General features: G+C 47.1%; 1 protein-coding gene across 3 annotated transcripts in view; it reads right to left on the bottom strand.

Moving 5' to 3' along the window:
- Window positions 1-21,793, bottom strand: part of ETS1 (ETS proto-oncogene 1, transcription factor) — a 121,742-nt gene that overhangs the window by 82,008 nt on the left and 17,941 nt on the right. The window lies entirely within an intron of this gene.

The following is a 21,793-nucleotide window of genomic DNA, read 5'->3' as shown; positions in this document are numbered from 1 at the left end:
GGCCTGAACAAAGACCCCGCTATTTCCTAACAATTAGCCCAGCTAAAAGGACATCTATCTCCCTCTCTTAGAGCCACCACGTGTCTCCAAGTCAGTCCATTGTAAGGCTAATTAAATAACACGCTTCTCTCCCCATGAGGGTCTCCTGATTAGCTTCTCGCAGCCCAGAAGCCTGGCTGGTACAAATGGGAAGGAGACAGCTGGTCTGCAGGGCTCTTCAACCCCAGTGGAAAGATCCTCACCCTTATTTATCTGTTATCACCATCACCACCAGTTACTTCCGTTTTTGAAATGTTTAAGTCGGTAGAATGGAGCTCACAGGATACAGAGGTTTTGGGAGTACAAGATCATTTCACTTCCCTATCTGTCTGCCCACCCCCAGCCCCCATCACGGCTAGCTAGTAATAATAACATGCATGCCTGCAGCTCCCAATGGCTCCAACTGGAGTTGGAGACACTCAGCGCTTCTGCACATCAGACCCTTTGTATTCATACAGTCATAGATCATTGTGATTATCTAGTCTGACCTCCTGCATAGCAAAGGCCAGGGAATTTCACCCAGCAATTCCTACATCCAGTTGCTGGTCAAGCCTAGAATGTATCTTTCAGAAGATACCCAGTTGTGACATAAAGATGCCATGTGGTGGATTCTCCATCACATCCCTTGGTAAGTTTATCCAATGGTTAATTACCATCAGTTAAAAAAATACCCTGTGCCTTATTTCAAATCTGAATTTAACTAACTTTAGTTTCCACCCACTTTGTTCTCTAGACTGAAGAACCTGTCCAAAATCTTTCAACACACTGAACATTTACTGATCAATCTTCACAAGCCCTTCTCAGGTGGGTTAATATTACTATCCCTTTTTGATGGACAAGCAAACTGAAGCAAAGAGGTTAAATGACTTGGCCAAGGTAAATCGGTGGCAGAACTGGGATTAGAACTCAGGACTTCCTGATTCCCAAAACTACATTCATTCCTCTACAGAGGTTTATATTGCATAAATCCCCCTCCTATAAATGTTGGCTATAGTTCCCCCAAAAGAGGATGTGTTTAATATCTATGTATACCTCTATTCTATGTATACCTCTATTCTATGTTCTTCCTAGGAATAGAGTAGCCCCAACATTATAGTAGCATGAGTAGATAGAAACCTGATCCTTCTCACATTAGTTTGCCATTGGCCGTGACCACAAAAGGATTGGATCCATAACCTGAGTACAATATAATATAGATAAAGACTCATTAGTGTTTTGGCATCAAGGGCAAGAGGGCAAAATAGGTCTCTCAAATAGAGGCCAACCTGGTCTGGATAAAATAAGAACTGACCTGAACCTTCACCCCAAATCCATCTTGAAACATTTTTGGCCTGTCAGGAAAGTTCAGATGATCTTTCTCCGCATGGTAGGAACACAGGAGCTGCCGGAACAGTCGAGCCCATCGGCTCAGCAAGTCCAGCCTGCTGACTCGACTCAACTTCAATTCAGAATCACTTGAATGGGTCACGCAGAAGCAGAGCAGCCAAACACAATGTGTTCCTGCTCAGAATAAGGGGCAAGTTTCACTTTCTCCATCCATCGCCTTCCGCTTCTTTGGGGGAATTTGCATGTACACATGGAGCTAAAGCCCAGCAAACAAAAGAGCACAACACTGCTAAATCGCTCCAGATGTCCAACACCTCCCCCTACCATATCACACATGCTCCCCAGACCAAGGAGAAATACGCTTGCTTTCTGCCAAGTCTGTAGTCAGTATTAGTGGAGTGCATCCCCCTTGCCCCAATTAAATCATTATTTTCCAACATTGGCCATTGAAATTGTTATTTTCACACCAACAGTGTATGGCTGGAAGACCAGGAGGAGTGTCTGCAGACTAATGAGCTGATTTCCTGTGGACCTCCGTTCCAGCCCTAGAACAGCTGGAGCTGCTAGTGTCGTCAAACCTCTTTCCACACAAGTGGAGCAGTAAGATCCCAGATCCCAACTCTTGTCTTGGGGAGAAAGTGAGAGGAAGGCGATGGGGGAGGAGACAGAGCTTTGTTTCTGTTCTGGTGGGAACTTGACATGAAGTTAGCTCCTGTTTTCAAAACCCACACATCTCCCTTATTGCTCATGGCCCATTCTTGACAGCCGTTGCTGCTGGAGCACGGGTGGGAAAGTGCTGAGGAGGTTTAGAGATGCTTTGCAGCTTGCCAGAAAAAAAAAATGAGTGTGCTTGTGCTTGCACATATGTATGTGGGATTTTGTAGTAAAAGCACAAAGAATAACTTGTCACAATGCACATTGCTCTTCAAATCATACTTACCGTACCCTCTGCCAATGCAAACGTTTTAGGTCAAATTACAGGGAGGTTTTCACTCATCCAAATTTTTCATTGCAGGCGGTTAAGTGACTTGCCCAACTCCATGCAATAAGCCAATAGCAGAGCTAAAGAGTAGCACTTACTTCTTCTGATACCCGGTCCTCTATGGTAACCAGTAGATAGAGCTTCTCTGATCTAAGAACCCCTGAATTGTGGTGGGTTGAAAAGCACAGAGCCAGGTCTGAACTTTGTAGCTTGAGTTCCTCCCTAATTCATCTCAAGAAATGGATCGAGAAGGAGAGAGCAGAAAGGTGCAACACATTAACCAGGGCCCCCTCTCATCCAGCCAGTGCCCTTTCTCTTGAGAGCTATGGGAACGGCTCCCCTAGCCACTTGATTAATAAGAGCCCAGGAGGAAAAGCCGTTTATATAACCTCCCCTTCTCTAAACTTCCTAAGTGCTTTAGAAAGTGGCTGCCCTGGAAACTCAAACTGGAAACTAAAAATATTATCTCTTCCATTTATAAACATCTAGAAAGCTAATGAAGTGAGGAGTGGCAGAGATGGGGAGTGGGATGCTGAATTCCACTTGGCAAATGTGAGAAAGCCCTGATAAAACCATCTTGTTTCGGGTGGGCGTGGAGCAGAAAGCACAGCAGGAATTGTCAGATGTCACCATAAACTGGTGGCTAATGAACTATGAGAGGGCAGGAGAGGATTTCAGAAGGTACCTTCTATTTTCAGTGGCTACGAAATTTGGAGGAAAATGAGCTGACTTGAAATGAAGTGAAATGACATTTTCAAGTCATTGTGCAAATTCATTCTCACCTGGACGTTTTAGCCCAAATGAAAGGGTAAGTCAGTGGTTCTCAACCAGGGGCGGGTGTCCTCTAGGGAGTCATCTAGTCATCTAGATATTTGCCTAGTTTTACAACAGGCTACATAAGAAGCACTAGTAAAGCCAGTACAAACTGAAATTCCATACAGACGATGACCTGTTTATACTGCTGTATATACTATACACTGAAATGTAAGTACAATATTTATATTACAATCATTTTATTTTATGAGTATATGGTAAAAATGAGAAAGTAAGCAATTTTTCAGTAGTAGGGTGCTGGGACACTCTTGTATTTTTATGTCTGATTTTGTAAGCGAGTATCATAGAATCACAGAATATCAGGGTTGGAAGGGACCTCAGGAGGTCATCTAGTCCAACCCCCTGCTCAGAGCAGGACCAATCCCCAACTAAATCAAGTAGTTTTTAAGTGAGGTGAAACTTGGGGGTATGCAAGACAAACCAGACTCCTGAAAGGGGTACAGTCGTATGGAAAGGCTGATAGGTTTCCCAGGCTAGAAAGTATGGAATGAACGTGATCCACAGATACTGGTGTGGAGAGTTACAGGCTGACACACAAATTGCATGAAAGAAAGATCCTTTCAAATGCTGGCTGATCTGAGATAGGAGGTCAATTCTTTCCATGCATGGGTCACTCTCTTTAATCTGGTGCAGAGTTCCCCCCTCTGCAGGCTTGGTCTAGATAATCACTAGTTCAGAGCCCTGGATTCAGATAGCCCTGTACTGTGGAGCAATTCGGATCCGTTCCTGGAATTTCAGAGCTGGTGGGAAGACAGGGTTTTGTTTCCACAAAAAAATTGAGAAAAAATTCATTCTTTTTTGTTTTGGTTGGCATTTTCCGTGGAAAACTCCCCCTTTTTATGGCAATATCAAAAACCAAAACATTTGGTTTTCGGCTGAAACATGTTTGGTTTTGGGCATTCCGTTTATTGACAAAACACTGGAATTTTCCATAGAAAGCGGACACTCTGTGAAAAAAATTGTTGGAGTCGAAGCCGTAAGTTTTCCATCAAAAAACTGTTTTGACAGATCATTTTTGAGCAGCCTTCCTGATATTGGCAGCCTCGGCCTCACTCTGATAAGAGCAGGGGGTTGCATTCCCTGTTGCATTGAACCTTATTTGGTCATTTAAACCAGTGCAGAGAGGGTGTAAACTGTAACCATTTGGATTTAGTAGCCTTTTCCACTCGCTGGCTCACCCACTGACCTGATGCGTAACCGTGGACAAGTCACTGCCCCGTGCCTCACTTTCCCCTTCTGTAGAACATGGCTAACGATACCGACCTCCTTTGCAAAATGCTAATCAGTGCTGAAAGCACTGGAGTAGAGCTAGGTGTTATTACTAATATAGATGACAACACACGGTACAGGGCAAAGGAAGAAGAAGGAAAAATTTGCCTCATCCAGTCTGAGTTAAAAGTCCCAAGTGGTGAGACTTTCACCAATTCCCTGGGAGGCTGATCCGAAATTTCTCCTGAAATATTCAAATTTTTCCTTCTTACTTTGCATCTAGTTAGCATAAAGCATTAAACATTTAGGGCCAGGCTCTCCTTTGCCCTACTTCCTGTGTTGTCATTCACGTTAACACCACCACACTGCATTGCAACTGGCATGGGTTGACCTTTCCATCTCTAGCATCTACAATTATCCTGACCTCATGGGCCTGCAAAACGGGGTTGAAATCTCACAACGTGAGATCCTTTCGTAAGATTTCCGGCACTGGCCAGGTCAGAAATCCCACCTGAACAGCCGCCCTCAAGGCATATCCTCACTTTTTTTCTATTCTCTTCTACTTAGATCCTTACTCCTTGTCCACTACCATGAATGCCTTAGATCCTGTTTGAATTGTGGTGATGCAGAGACCACCATGACAATGAAGAATAAGAAGGAAGGGAAGGAGTTATCTCAACATTTTTGATTGGTGAAAAATAGCTATATATGATCTCGGGGAGGGGGAAGGTTTGGGTTAGTTCTTATTTACTAAAACCAGCTTGCCTATTGCTAGTTGAGACACATTTTGCCCAGTCTTCCCTTTCCATGCAAATACTCCAATACCCATCCATTGTCATCACCTGAGATGTTTTCTAGGATGACATGTTGTTGGTAATTCACTGTCTATTGTGTCTGCACGTATAGTTCCATGAACTCTTGTTCTTTATCTTGCTGCAGTTGCAGTCAATGGCAAAGTTCCCACTGAGCACATTTGGGCCGTTCATACTTTCATGCTGTACTAGAATCAGATGCAGGCCCACTGAAGTCAACGGGAGATTGGCAAGTGACTTAAGTGGGGCCAGGATTTGGACCTTATATTTTAAAGGATAGATTCTGTCCTCATGTACAAGTTGCACTGAAGTCAGTGGGAGTTGCCCATGCCTCCAAGAGCCGAATTTGGCCGGCATTTATGATTCCAATAGCCCAGAAGCTAATGTCATATGGACTCATGATGAAGGGTAGGGAAGAAATTCAGATTTCACAAACCTCACAACTATTTTGTGGGTTCAAGTGCACAAAACATTTTAAGCCCAAGGGAGGGTCAATGTAATATACATCTATTTTCGAGCTAAAAGGAAGCCTCTGCTAATAGTGATGGTTGCGTGGGTTTTTATATGGGGTATGTCTACATGGTGATAAGAGCCCCGTGGCATGGCCTCATGCTTGCAGGGCTTGGGCTGCAGGGCTAAAAATCACTGTGTAGATGTTTGGGCTCGATCTGAAGTCTGAGCTCGAGGACCTTCCCGGATCCCAGAGGTCAGGCTCCAGCCCACACCCGAATGTCTACACAGCAATTTTCCAGCCCCAGAGCCCAAGTCAGCTGACCCAGGCCACGGGTTTTTTATCCCTATATAGACATATCCATGGAGGCAGATGTTGATCTATCAAGCTTTAGACTGAAACCAGTGATTTGTTCATGACCATTTGCTAACCTCCACATCCCAGAGGGGTGTGCGTGCGCACATGCGGGTGCACTGGCACAGGATTAAACCATGAACACTGGAAATATGGAATCGTCCTTTTAAGAAGTGAAATGTCTCAGCTGGTCTAAATGGCATTAACATTAATGGAGCTGCATCAATTCACACCAGTTGAGAATCTAGCACCATAATTATAACACAGCAGAGAGGGTTTATAAAGCAAACTCCACCTGCAATCCCAAACCTTTCCCACATCTAATAGGAGCCACCCCAGCATAAACACAACCCATTCTGCCGCTCTCCCATGGCTAGGAGCAATTGCCACACTGTCCCCTTCGCTTTCTATGCAAACTGTCTGCCCAAACCCTTCACACACACAATCTCGTTAGCCCACCCGACTGCGGGAGAGATGCAGTCTGCCTCCCCGCGAAACAGCTGCAAGGAGAGGAACAGTATTTAATCCATTGTGAAATATTCAACAGTCAACATGCTGCAACTTTACAAAGCCTTTTGATACTAAAAACCCACAAGGAAGGGCCCATCCTGTGTGCTGAAAAGCAGCTTTCCCGCAATTAGGCTTGCTATTCAAGAGGAGATTGGGTGTAAACTTCGGCACGTGTTCTGCAGACTGTGCATAGCTTCACGGGGATAGCCTATCAAGACTTTCTAGTGCCTTAGTATATTGCTTAAGACATCTACCGTGCAAAGGGGATTTTCTGCTTCGTGGGAGGGGAGGTTTGTCTGTCCAACATTTTTTGGAAAGGGGAGGGAGCAAATGACTGAATACTCAGCATTTGTATAGTACCTTCCTTCACGGGGTCTGAAAGCACTTTACTAATGTTAATTAATTAAGCCTTCCAACACACTTGCAAGGTATTAATCCCACACACACATTTTCAGTAAGGGAAACTGAGGCACAGATAAAAAAACAGGTGTACTTGTTCCTTTTGCGGATACAGACTAACACGTCTGCTACTCTGAAACCTTAGGCACAGATAGGCTAAGTGACTTGGTCAAGCTCCTTCAGGAAGTAAGTGGCAAAGAGAAGAATCAAATCCAGGTCTCCCAGTCCAGTGTTTTCACCACAAGAGAATCTTTCCTTCTTGACAGAATCATAGAAGCAAGAGAGAAAACAGCCAGGAGGGCAGAGACTGAACGTATCTCAACTGAACGTATCTGCCAGCTACTTTGGCCAACAAGGAGCTGCAGAATGCTCTTTCCAATTGAATTATGAGCCCTATTCAAGTGGCAAGGTTTAGTGAGCAGGCAGAAAGCACAGTAAAAACCCAATATTCCTATCTGGGCTATCTATGGAATGCCAATTTGGACAGCACAAGATCCAGAGAGGAGACCAGACTAAAACCACACAGAGGAGTTACCCCAAACTTCGGGAAGATCTGGGCAGGGTCCTTTTGCCACCAAAAAAGGAGCCAAAATCTACATCTAAGATATGAAAGTTCAAAGTCCTTTGGGTACCTTCATGCCATTATTACTGGCATTCACATACCTCTGCAATGCTGGGATCCAAACAAGGCCAGAAATCAGAAGAACCAGCATGGCAGTGAATAGGACATTACATAAGGAATCAGGAGACCTGGGTTCTACTTCTCACCCCTCCCACTGACCTGCTGTCCAAGTCACTTCTGCTCAGTTTCCCCACCCTAACAGTGCAAGCTCTTTCGGGGCTCAGGCGGTCTCTTACTATATGTTTGCACGGTGCCTCGCACAATGAAGGTCCAATCTGGACTGGGCATTACAAATAATTATACAAACCCCAAACAGCACAAGAATAGCTCCCATGACATTTCCAGCCCAGTTTTGCAGGCATTCAAATAGCTCAGATAAGACGCAGAGAGGCATCTAAACTCGGATGCTTATCTGAGCTGGACACCAACTCCAAACCTTTCGAAATCTGCCCAACACTAGTATCCATGTGGAATTTAGTTTGCATTCAAGTCCTCAATCCCCCCTAAGCTGTGGTAACGTATACTTATTCGGGGGCATTCTTGAGATAGCAAGGGGGAAGCCTGGTGACTCTGCCGTTCTCCATCACACTGCTCTCTTGGGATGTGCTGCAATATAGTGGTGGCATTGAAAGGGGGATGGATGATGGTTTAGGGGACCATAGGCGGAACCTTTCACCACTGGATCACTGGTGTAAATCTGGCTGAGATCAGTAGCAGTTGCACTTTGTGATAGTGATCTGGCTGGATAGTCAGACATGATTTCTGAGACTGTTTTGAGTAAAAGAAGGCTGCCCAGGATTATCATTGTAAAGATCGTGTCTCCTAGATTTAAAATAAGGTCTTGGGTTTTGCTCCTGCCCTGATCCTCACAAAATATTAAGGATGGGGAGGACAGAGAGTCGTCTTGCAAAGCACAGGGCTAAGTCTTAAGAGACCTGTACTCAGTTCCCAGCTCTGTGACACATAGGCTGGGATTTCCATAGCATAAGAACATAACAGCAGACATACTGGGTCAGACCAATGCTCCAGCTAGCCCAGTATCCTGTCTTCCGACAGTGGCCAATGCCAGGTGCTTCAGAGTGAATGAACAGAACAGGGCAATTATCAAGTCATCTATCCCGTCATCCAGTCCCAGCATCTGGCAGTCAGAGGCTTAGGGACACCCACAGCATGGGATTGTGTTCCTGCTAATAGCCAAGATAGACCTATCCTTCAGGAATTTATCAGATTATGTGGCCCTCACAACATCCCCTGGCAATGAGTTCCACAGGCTGACTGTGCGTTGTGTGCAGAAATACGTCCTTAGGTTTGTTTTAAACCTGTCACCAATTAATTTAATTGGGTGATCCCCGGTGCTTGCGTTATATGAAGAGGTAAATATTACTTCCTTATGCACCTTCTCCACACTATTCGTGATGTTACAGATCTTTATCATGTCCCCCCTTAGTCATCTCTTTTCTAAGATGAGCTCTCTATGGAAGCTGTTCCATTCCCCTAATCACTGTTGTTGCTCCTCTCTGTACCTCTTGCAATCTGAATATCTTTTTTGAGATGGGGTGACCAGATCTGCACACAGTATTCAAGGTGTGGGTGTCCCATGAATTTATATAGTGACATTATGATATTTCTGTCTCGTCTATCCCTTTCCTAATGGTTCCTAACATTCTGCTAGGTTTTTTTTGACTGCCGCTGCACATTGAGTGGATGTTTTCAGAGAACTATCCATGATGACTCCAAGATCACTTTCTTGAGTGGCAACAGATAATTGAGACCCCATCATTGGGTATGTATAGTTAGGATGATGTTTTCCAGCATGCATCACTTTGCATTTATCATCCCCAAGTTTCATCTGCCGTTTTGTTGTCCAGCAAGCTAAGGGAGTTAGGTCCCTAACTCTGTGGAGTGGGCTGCCTAACTTCCTTGGGCTTCTTAGAAAATCCCAGCTATAAACTCTCTGACTCAGTTTCCCATCTGTTAAATGGGGCTAATACTTCCCTAGCTCCAGGGATGTAGAGAGGATACACAGATTATGCCAGAGAGCTGCTCAGATCCTAGGGTGATGGGTGCCAGGTGAGTACCTCACTAGAGTTTGCAGGTAGTATACAATTGCCTAATATTATTTATTAATTTACAATGATTAACTGAGTTTGAAACGCTGTTTCTTTTAGAAATGTATCTGTACCGTCCCTTTTATGCAGAGCACCACTAATACCTGTCCATTGATAGGAGCTAGCTCCAGGACCACAAACTAGACACGGGAGCAGACTTAGAGGCAATCGCTCGAGACCTACTGGAAAATTTGGTCCAAAGGGTGTGTGAATCAGTCATACGTACCCTACTCATTGTTATTAGTATAGCAGTAGCACCTAGTCATGGCCCAGGTCGCCACTATGCTAGACACTGTGCAAACACACAACAAACATACGGTCCCCGTCTCAACTCATTTACAGTCCAAGTATTCATAATCTAAGGACTCTTTTCTCTTATGTAAACATCATCCAGAATTTAAAACTAAGAGGGTTCTGTGGAAGTTGAATAGGACCCTGCAATCTTATGGATTCTAACAGAGAATGATCTCCTCTCTATAGGTTTTTGGAACCATTCTATAGAATTCTAAAATAGAGAGAAAATTTGCTGCGAAATTCCATAAGGTGGTCCATAAACCTTGCAGAATTTAGTAGGAAAGGATTTTAGGAAAAGAATTTTTGTAAAAGGCCCGCCATTTCAAGGGTTAATATCGAACGCAGCCTCCCCCCTCCCCCCTTTGCTGGCTGTATCCCGTTCTGGCTAGAAATTGGGGGATTGGGGAAGAAAAGAGGGGATGTTTGAGCAAACTCAGAGTTTTCCCCGGCTCACCATCACTCAGCTGTGGTGGCAGCACTGGGGTTAACCGCAGAGGAGCCCTGTAATGCAATGATTTCTGGTTTATTTCAGCAGGGGAAGTGTGTCCCTGCCTGATTAGGCCGATGGTTTCCTCTTTTCCCATAACCTCCAGACCCCCATGGCCTGAGTGTTTACTTTCTGAAATAAAAAATCTGCTAGTGTTTTTCTTTTTCAGGGCATGTGTATTTTGGGAGGATTTGGGGGCGGGGGGAAGTTGAATGGGATGGGAGGTTCGCACACACCTCCCCTCTCTCTTCCCCACCCCCAGCTCTTATCCAGCTGCAGCCTCTGAGCCGAGACTTCTGGCTTCAACGTAAAAAAGCGAGCAAGAAAAAAGTATTAATGAGGGAGTTCAGTCTCCTGCTTCAGCAGCTATAAACACAGTGAACATCTGGAGGGATGGGGGGGGGGGGTTGCTCCATTCTGCCAGGAGCTGAAGGAAACAGGCTGTTTTTCCAAGGTTCCAGCCCCCACACTCCCCACCTCCCCTGCACACACACACACTCCTCCCCTGCACATCATCCAGCCAACCATTTCCATTCAAAGATAAATTAAAGAGGGAGACTTGCTGGAAAGCTCTTGCCGGCCCTGTTCGGATGGCACTATGACAGGACTAGACAGTAGAGTCTACTTCAAGCCCTGTTCAAAGATGGGCTTAAAGGCAGGCTAGCCCTTGGCCCACCCCCTCCACCCCACTCCTTCACCCTAAGCTCAAAGTGAAGCACTCAGGTTCAAACACCTTGCCGATAATTCTCTCCTCCCCATGACCCACCAGGCCCCTGCCTCATTCTGCAGGCCAGAGAGGCGGGAATGGCTCAGATGAGGCCTATCTGAAGTAAGTGCAAGCTCTGAACCTTCGGAGACTGACCCGTCCCAAGACGGAATGAGTCTTCCATAGTAACCCTCAAGAGCTTTGTGGCAGCATCTCCCAGCTTGTTGCTTATCTGACCCAATGAATATCTTTACTCCTCCTTTCCTACACGATTCTCAGTTCAGCTAATCCTTTCCCTGCAGCCTCTTTACAGGCTATTTAAGATAGGTGGCTAGAGCTGCTGGTCACCTTTTTGCCAAGGTCTTCCTGCTTCTCTCTGCAAGTCTCCCAGCAGCATCCCAGGGCATCTCTGTTACTAGCTTTTAGAGTGCACAACATGCCTCACAGACTGGAAGCTCTGGACATGGAAAGAGATCCCACTCCCCTGTTCCTCTGGTGGCCATCTAGACCAGGACAGGCCTTTTCAGTCACTGGTCTAACTCTTTAACTCCACTGTTCAATGCACGTCAATGGCTGGGCCACAGAGGATAAGAGTCTACTACTGCTACAGCATGGAGGAGTTGCTCCTTCAGCTCCAGTGATAAAGGCTTTAATGCTGGATGTCCCAGGCTCAATCCCTGGTGGTGACCTAGTACAAAGGGCTCTTGAATCTCATCAGGCAAGAGGCAGGATTTTCCAGACTCAGACAAGAAACAAATAGAAAAGCAAAACCCTGGATTTTTATCATCCCGCTGATTAAATGAAAATAAACCTTCAGGGCGCACATCAGCACCGTCTGATAGAGGGGATACATGGAGGTGGAGCCAGGCAGTTTCCCACACTGTCTTGCCTCCAGAGAGATTCAAAAAGGGCTTTCCACATGGACTTGCAAAAATTATAGTCTCAGGGTGCTGAGCAACTCGTATAGAGTGCAAAATGCCCTCAACTCCCACTGATACAAACGGCAGGTGGGGGTGTCTCAGCACAGCTCATAGAAAGCTCACCCCTTGCAGGATCTGGCCCTAAGTAGGGGAGATCAATCACTTCACCCACCTCTGGGGTGGAACGTAACACCGCACAACGACTCAGCACATGGAGTGGAGCATGATTCCCTGTCCCTCTAATGCTGCAGAGGGGATTGAGAGGTGGAGTGCAATTACCTAGCTGGATTTGAGCCACAGCACCAGGGCTGAGAGCCTGGCCTTCGCTCACAGATTTAGCGACCACAAATGGTCCATGGTTTTATGATTCAGCTGAAAGGAACAGAGGTGCCCTCTCTCTTCGCCGTTGGGCCAGAATAAATGCCCCTCAATGGAGAGAATTGTGTCTGTTCCCCACTAACTCCAGAGCCTCCATCTGGAGCAGGCGGTGTGATGCAATTAAGTTCCCGGCCAATGCGACATCATGGGGGTGAAGGGGTCCAATGAAACCAACTCCAGTCAGGTTATAAACAGAAGCAGACTCCCAGGCTGTAGCTGTCGTGCATTGGCTCAGGCTGGAGGATGATGAGAGACCGAGGCAAAAAGGGCCCATTCATTCATCCATCCCCGGCTCCCGCTAAGGGCCCTGGGCTGGGCTGCTGCAGACAGGGTGGCAGTGAATAAAGAGAGGGTGTGGGGGGGGGGGGGAGAAAGGACGCAGGAGAGAAAGACAGTGAGAGATGGGACAGCTGTGCAGGGAATTTCACACAAATACACTCCCTTCATTTAGTCTAGTAGCGAACAAACAGCCTCAGCTCCCATCTCCCCTGCCCTTAGTCCAACCTATCTTCCTTGGATGCCCCCTATGTTTCCCTCTGCCCCATTCCACCCCACCCCCTCTGCTGGAGGGGCAGCGGAAGGGATGGTCCAGTGACAGCCCTGCCCAAGGGTGCCTGAGAACTGCTGTCGGGGCTCCCAGGCACACGCAGATGTGCTTTCCCTGTGAAAAGAAGCCCATTCATCTCTGCAGAGAGAGTGCGGGGGAGGCAGCGGCATTTGGGGGTGGGGGGGGCAAGTGTCAGAGGAGGCTGAGAAAGGGAAGGAGGCTGCTGTTAAAAATAGGATAAAAGAACATGGAAAAATGCAGAGCATTTTTTTTTTAAGCGTCACTTCGAAAATGTGCTGCAGCTGGAGAAGCCATTGGGGGCTGAGCCATGCTGGCCTCCCCTCCCCTCCCCCCCCCGTCCCCCTTCCTCTGAGAGAGGGCCTGGAAAACAGCCCAGAAAATGCACACAAAGAGAGCCTTCCTCTGGGGAACTCCACTAGAGATCGGGGAGGGGGAGGGAGGGCACGACAGGGCAGGTTTCACAGCAAATCTGGAGCCACGGAGGCAGGAGCTTTGTGGGGGAAACCTTCATAGTCCCCAGTCACCCAGCTGAGAGCAGCCCCCCGTGAATTTCTCTCTCATTCCTGAGCCATAGGCCCTGCCGCTGCCTGATTCTGAATGAAGATCACAGCAAAGCAAAGTGTGTGTGTATGGGGGGGGGGAGGGGAAATTGGGGGTTCCTCCTTGGTCCCGGAAGGGACAAGACATGACATTTTGCCAGCCATGAAGACTAGGCCCCCACTTGCATTCAGCACTGAGTTCTACAAGGCAAGAAGAGTTTGAACTTGGGTTAGTACCCATCACCTCAGATCTAGCTCCTTGCGTTCTAATGAGTAGATGCCATGGAAGTACCCTTGCACTGGCCTGGCTCGGTTTCTATGGGTCTGCCACAGCCAGCTAACTTAGGGCAGCCAGGGACAATTCCACACTCTGGCAGCCCTCTAAAGAGGGATCAGAAAGGTGGCACAGAGACAGCTTGTCCCAACCTTGCTGCACCAAGCATGAGCTCCAGTCTGCCGAGGATTCAGCCCAGGAGCAGCAGTTGGGAAGAAGATAACAACGGACGGCTTGGTAGCAAGCAGTGGTCACACACACCATGTGGGGTCACACACGGCGCTGTTGCAGCCCCCCCAAGTCCGATCGATCAGGAAAAGAGGGTTTCCGATTGGCTCAAGGGTTGCGCCAGGCAAGACCTGGAACCCAGTGGAACAATCAGGAGGCTAGGGCTGTTAGTGAGATGAGGACTGGCTCCAGGCAGCTGAGCACCCTTCTGAAGTGTCACATCCTCACCCCATCAATTTCATTGGCTTCCTCTGTACCTGATGTACCAGAACAGCTGAGTGATTTGTTAGAGGGAGGGGGGAATGAAGAGGCTGGTTTGGATGAAGCAGCTCAGCCATTGGCACAAGATGAACCTGCACCAAAACAGTTGGAGCTCCCATCTGAGCACGAAAGGGCAGATTGACAGACACAGTGGGAGTTAGGACAAGTCTGACTAGAGAGCAGGGAGAGAGATTTCCAGGCCAGTGCGGCAGGTCCGAGAAACATTCAGGGACTCAGCAGAACATTTCAAGCCAACCATCAGAGCATTTTGAGTAGGTGTGGCAAAATTCCATTTTTATTTTCCTAACGGTGGCAGATGTTTAAGCATTTTTTTCCTATTTTTATCTATTTCGATTTTTTGGGGTGGGGGGAAATCAGACAACGGGAGAGTCACAATAATTTGAATCTCGATATCTACCGTCTTTCAAGAGTTAAAGCTTTATAACTGTTAAAACACAAAATGATCAACATCATCTGTCAAAATATACAAAGCAAATATCCTAAAGTCAAACTCTAATTTTTTAAAGTAGCATTTTTCTTACTTAGCCCATCTGTAAATGGAAATATTTTTTCAGTGTGTGTGTGTGTGTGTGTGTGTGGTTAAAAATGACATTAATCAATACAAATCTAATCTTTCAAAGCCTACGTATGAAGCTCATCAAAGCCTTTATCCTGCCTCCCCTGCATTCATGGTGGACAGTGGCTTTTATGCAAGTAGCCTCATTGGAAACAATGGAACCATTTGCATAGTAAGGGGGTGGGGCAGAATCTAGCTCTTAATAGCTATTTCTGTCACCTCCTAGGCTAGGTTTTATTCTCATTTATTGCTGAACAAACAGGCCCATTGTCCTTGGCAATTTAATGAAGTGATGTTAACGTATGATCTATGCTGGGAACACCTTGCTGTTAAGACCTGTTGAATGCAGCATGAAAAGATTCATGAAAATTTCCTCTTCCTGAACTAAAGTAATTTCAGACATCACTCCCATTAAGAACAGGATTATTTTACCACTAAATCAAATAAACCTGTGTATAATGGCAGAGCCTACTGAAATATCCCTAGCTACAGAAGATGCTGCCAAGAATATTTCAGTTCTCAAATCTGAATATTGCCCTCAAATCTGGTTCTCTCCAGTAGTTTTGTGCTACTCATGGCACCAGGCTGACAACTGGGGAGACTGAAGGCATCTTTCATTCCACTGAATAGTATATCCTGGGCAATGGTAGAGCAAGATTCCACCTCAATTTACCCCTCTAGGGGTCACATGTTTCCAAACCAGATGTCCATCATCTGCAGAGCTGGATAAAATGCTGGAGGTGGGCGGGGGGATTTCTGGGATGTGTGGCGGCCTCGCAGTTCGGCAAGGGGCCACTGCCATTTCACACAGAGCACAGCAGAGGGTTGCTAACACCTAGCTTCATACCGGTGACCTAAAAAAGTGAAGGGCTCTGTATCCTATTGAGAGTCCCTGGAGCCACATCACAATGATGAACCAGATTAGGTCAAAGGCAGAAGCTAGCTTCTTCTGCAGAGAGACAGTTACATTCCTGGCTGCCTAAATCCTGGACGAGAATTTGACTGATCCAAACCAAAGTCTCAGACAGAAACTGGGCAAGGCCCCCATGCCCTCAAAGGGATCCCCAGTCCACCCTGCACTTGGTTGGGCTAGTGATACCATGAAGACAGCACTCAGCTGGCATCAAGTGATACCTCCACTCCTGCACCTGTTCAGAATGCAAGGGGAGCCAGCTCCCAGGGGCCTAATCCTGCCAGGTGCAGAGAACCTCGTGCAAAAGCAGAGCACCCTCATCTCCCACCAAGGCAGGAAGGCTCAGGCCCCCGACACTGCAAACATTTACACTGTTTAATCATCTTTCTGATTTTCCACAAATGACTGTGAATGGCTTGCCAACTACAAAAGCAGTTTCTCCTCCCTGAGTGTTCACACCTCAACTGCTAGAAGAGGGCCTCATCCTCCCTGATGGAACTAACCTCGTTATCTCTAGCCTGATTCTTGCTTGCATATTTATACCTGCCTCTGGAAATTTCCACTACATGCATCCGACAAAGTGGGTATTCACCCACGAAAGCTCATGCTCCATTACGTCTGTTAGTCCGTAAGGTGCCACAAGACTCTTTGCTGTTTCCATAAAGGTTGGGGCCACAATGCGAGTAGAGATTTAGTTTATCTGACTCCCACTTGTTCACCTTTACTGCAAGACCCCGGATTTGGATCCTTCTCCACCACTGCAGGTTACCATGCACCAGGGGACAACTTGCTAGAGCTGTTTTCCCTTTTTGTTTGGGGAATTTAATGCTTATAGGAGAGAGACAGAGAACCTGGGCTAGTCACCTAATGAGCTGGCAAGTATCTTTGAGGTATCGACACAGTAGATACACCTCAGTCCTCCAGTGCCATTCCGCTGCCCCGCACCATCCACTTCCCTCAATGCACCTTACCCCTAACCTGCGGTTCCAATCCTGTGCCTCCCCTTACCCCCAAACACACCCCTCAGTCTCAACCTGCATCCTGCTATTCCAGTCTTCAATCCTGATCTACACTCCACCCTGCTCCTCCACTCCTAGAGCTCCCACCCAGCTCTGCCAAGGCCCCTTCTATTACATCCACCCAAGGGAAATAACTCATTTTATGGGCCTCACTGCTGATCTGGAGTATGCCCTGAAATTTCAGTCTTAGGCCCTCAAAGGCCTCTGCTACTGTACTTCATTCCTCAGCAACACTTGATTTTCCCCTCGCCTGAGCAGACAGCGCAAGTGGTGCAGTAGGTACATTACATCTGGGAAAGTTCACCATGGATTTAGGACGAGCCGTTCACTTTAAGACTCTCAACCAGAGAAGAACAAATCTTTCCTGACACTCCGCCCAAGAACACTCCGCCCAGCTGCAGCAAGTTACGCTCTCGCATCTCTGTGACGCAAAAAGAGCGATCAACATTCCAGTTGCAAATTCTTGCATTTTTTTTAAAAAACATAACCCCTCCTCCCATCCACCCCCCAAATGTTTATGGTCCAGTTAAGCTCCAAGTCACGCTTTCCCCTATTCATATCACTCCATAATCTTATCTGACTTAGAGCGCAGTGTAAATAAACTCTCTCTAGCATCAAAGGCAAAAATTCTTCTGTTAGTGCAAGCGAGCCTGAAACTTTTAGCAAAGCTGCAGTTTTGTATCACAAAGGGACATTTTTACACTTTGGTTTTCCTTCTGTTTCTTTTATCAACATGAAGACCATCAAAACAAAATAGCCTCCTCTTCATAAAGAGATTAGAAGACAGTGGAGGACTTGCATGGGTAACCAAAGTGCAGAGGAGCAGAAATGAAAGTGCGGAGCGATATATACAAATAAGAGTTTCCTCTCAAGTAAAATTAGAAACTCTTCTTGATCATAAAGGCAAGACAGCATAAAAGAAAAAAAGGCCAAAAGGTAGATTAAATTAAAGTACAGTAGAGAGACTTGAAGAGAAGAATCCCCTACAGATTATCAGAGGTCCTGCCAGGGGAAATCAAATTTCTTTTACAGATACTGCTCCACTATGAACCTGACCTAAAGCCCATTGAAGCCAATGGGAGTTTTTCCATTAATTTTGAACAGGCTTTGGATCAGACCTTGGGTAAAGCTTATGCTCAGGTAAATTTGTTAGTCTCTAAGGTGCCAAAGGTACTCCTGTTCTTTTTGCGGATACAGACTAACACGGCTGCTACTCTGAAACCTGCAGCTGTGATATTTCACAGACCCTGTAGGAGGATTGGGGGGCTGGATCACAGGTACTCTGCTCCCCTGAGAGTATATTCTCGCAGACAAGAGGAGAAACACAGAACTTTTCCAGATTTGCCAACGTTCGAGTACACCCAAATGTCACGAGGACAGATTTTGTCAGAGCACAGAACCGGCATCGTGGTCAGACAGGTCGCCCACAGAGCTGAGTGAATATCCAAATTAAGAAGCGAGGAGAATATTCACTTGCATACAAAAGGGAATTTTAGCCCAGCCGCATTCACAGCCTGCCTCCTGCTAACATACCAAGGCTTGAGCTTCACTACCACAACTGCTGGCAAAAAAAAAAGGAGAGCAAACATTTTTAGTTGAAATGCTTGAATATTTGCCAAGAATGAATTTTGAATTATACTTGATTGTAAAATTCAGCAGTTCGTTTGCATTGTTTTGTTGCATTAATCATGTGGTTTCATTGCTTTTCCCTGAACAGCCAGCCAGTTTATGTAACAGTAGGTGAAAAGGACAGAGGACAGCACAGGCCCTATGTAGGTTTCAGCACTGCATAACAGGTGATAGGCTTACACGGGACATAAATGATACAATAACCTCATATTGGCTTTCTGCCCAGGGGGCACTTTCACCCAGCCTGAATTTTATGTTAAGTGCTTATTTGGCCCTGCATTACCATAGTATGTGAACATCTGCCTGTTTTTAATGTATCTATTCTCATAACCCCCTTGGGAGGAGGGGCAGTGATATTATCCCCATTTTACAGATGGGGAAACTGAGGCACAGAATGGCTAAGTGATTTTCCCTGCTCTGCCACAGACTTTTTGTGTAACCAGGGCTGCCAAGTCCTAGAAAAGTGCTCTAACCCAGTGGCTCTCAAAGCCGGTCTGCCGCTTGTTCAGGGAAAGCCCCTGCCGGGCCGGTTTGTTTACCTGCCGCATCCGCAGGTTCAGCCAATCGTGGCTCCTACTGACCACAATTTGCCGCTCTAGGCTAATGGGGGCTGCAGGAAGCGGCGCAGGCCGAGGGATGTGCTGGCCGCCCTTCCTGCAGCCCCCATTGGCCTGGAGCGGCGAACCGCAGCCAGTGGCAGCCGCGATCGTCTAAACCTGCAGACGTGACAGGTAAACAAACCGGCCTGGCAGGGGCTTTCCCTGAACAAGCAGTGGACCAGCTTTGAGAACCACTGCTCCAACCCACTGGAAAATCCTGCCTCTTTGCAAGTATTCAGGTTGAACATGCAATCTGAGATGCACATTGTGTCAGTTAGTGACATGAGACAGAACAAATTGCAGACATGACTGTAGTATTCCCAGTCTGAACAATCTGTACAGCAAGAATTACTCACTGATTAAATTTGTAATGACTTTCAAATTATGAATAAATTGGAGAATCTCATGCTGCTTGAGGATGGCAAAAAAAAAAAAAAAAAGCTAAAAATGATGATTACTTGTATTACAGTGTCATGCAAAGACCCGCAGTCAGGATAACAGCCCCATAGGGTTAGGTTCTGTACAAACATTTGGTCACTTGTCTCTTTCTAACTCAGGCTCAGCTCCACAAGTAGGTAAGCCTGTGAAAAAGAGGTAGGTGCTTCCAAGCCAAACAGAGACATGGTGGTGGGGAAGACACTCACTGATCACTTAGTGGTTTGACACTTACCTGGAAGTAGGGTGACCAGACGTCCCGATATTTATTTGTTTGTCCTGAGTCCCAACCGATGTTCGGTCGGCAGCCGTGGCTCCAGGCACCAGTGCTCCAAGCATGTGCCTGGGGCGGCAAGTTGCGGGGGGCACCCTGCCGGACCCTGCGAGGGAGGCAGTCAGGCAGCCTTCGGTGGCTTGCCTGCGGAAGGTCCGCCAGTCCCACGGATTCGGCAGCAATTTGGCGGCGGGTACACTGGAGCCACGGGAATGGCAGACCTCCCGCAGGTGCGCTGCCAAATCTGTGGGACCGGGGACCTCCTGCAGGCAAGCCATCGAAGGCAGCCTGCCTGCTGTGCTTCAGGCGGCAAAAAAGCTAGAGCCGCCCCTATCAGCTGGGACACGAAATTGTCCCGATATTTTGTACTCTCGTGTCCCCAACTCAGCCTCGGCCCTGCCCCGACTCTGCCCCCTCCCTGCCCCATTGGATCCCTCCCCAAATCCCCGCCCTGGCCCCGCCTCTTCCCCAAGCACAGCGCATTCCTCCTCCCGCCCTCTCCCTCCCAGGCTTGCGCCAATCAGCTGCATGGCGGCGCAAGAGCTGGGAAGGAGGAGGGAGAAGCAGGACGCAGCAGCCCACTCAGGGTTCTCAGCCCCCACCAATTTTCCCTGTCCTCCGGCGGCTCTTTTTATTCTTTTTTTCCCTCCGCCACCAGCTCTCGGGGGTGGGGGGGTTGTGGTTTTTTTTTTTTGCTCTGCCGGCAATCCCCCGCGCTCTCCAGGTGTCCCGATATTTCATGTCTCTCATCTGGTCACCCTACCTGGAAGGTCCAGGTTTTCGGGGTTGTTTCTGTGGAAGTCTGGCCTCTTGAAGTCATGTTCTAGGGACAGCATTTAGTATGGTATCACCTAAGAACCTCAATCATTGATCAAGCCCCCACTGTTCCAGATGCTGGTCAGATGATAAAAACCAAAGACAATCCCTGCCCCCCAGAGCTCAGAATCTTTTGGGCAGACAGGACACATGTGGACAAGACAGACAGACGGAGCAGGGAGAACAAGAGACCCACAAAGCGAAGAATTTGGTAGTAAAGTTGGAGTCACTGCTCATCGCTTAGCCAGACAAGATCAGATTGTGAACAGTGGATAGGCACGATGGTACATGGGAGGGCTCACCCCTTTAGTGGGACTACAACCGTCCCCTCTGAGTTAGTTGCAACACATGGTTCTGAACGAGGGGGGAGGAGGAGAAGGACTGCGGTCCTAGCTGGAGAATAATTTCATTCACAAAAAAGGAAACCAAGACCTTTGGCTCTGAAGCCATCTTAAGGAAATGCTGCTGAATTTAATAATATTCCCTAGCTCTTATGTAAATTTTCATCAGCAGATATCAAAGAATAGGAGGTCGGTATCATTATCGCCATTTTGCAGATAGGGAAACTGAGGCACAGGGGAACTCACCCAGCAGGAGAGCCAGGAATAGACACCATGTCTCCTGAGTCCAAGTCCCATGCTCTATCCACCTAGCCACACTGCCTTCTTATTGCCTCTTTAGTGGCATTCACCAATTATTCCTCACACCATCCCCAAGAGGTCATCCACATTTTATAGATGGGGAAAAACTAGAGCACAGCATCATTAACGTGACACTAGGATTAGAACTCAGGAGCCCCAGGATCCCACTCCTGTGTACAAAAACAATCTGCAAGGAAGTCAGTCCAGGTGGAGGATGAGCAGACTCTGTGATTCTGGGCCTGGTTAACAGAAGATGTGACCAGCTGTTCATATTCAGCTTGCACAATCCTCTTTGCAGTCAGCAAAGACCCCATGAGGATCCTGTGGCTGCGAGGCCTGGAATTCGATCCAGCCTGGAACAGAAGTGCATGTACATACTAGAGCATACCTAGCAGACACACCCCTGCAGTCACCTCCAGCAACATCACTTCACAGGAGGCCAAATCCTTGCCCTAGCATTCATCTTCATCACAAGAGGCAGACTCCATGGTAAGCTACACAGATGGCAAGGGGGAGAATAGAACCCTGTCTCCCCTCACACAGGCCTCTGCCTCTTGAGCTAAAAGGAGAATCTCTAATTGGTCTAAAT

This window comes from Mauremys mutica, chromosome 22, assembly GCF_020497125.1.
Source record: "Mauremys mutica isolate MM-2020 ecotype Southern chromosome 22, ASM2049712v1, whole genome shotgun sequence".
Lineage (NCBI taxonomy): Eukaryota > Metazoa > Chordata > Testudines > Geoemydidae > Mauremys > Mauremys mutica.
The sequence above is the reverse complement of the archived record's forward strand: the minus strand, read 5'-3'. Positions and strand labels throughout refer to the sequence as shown.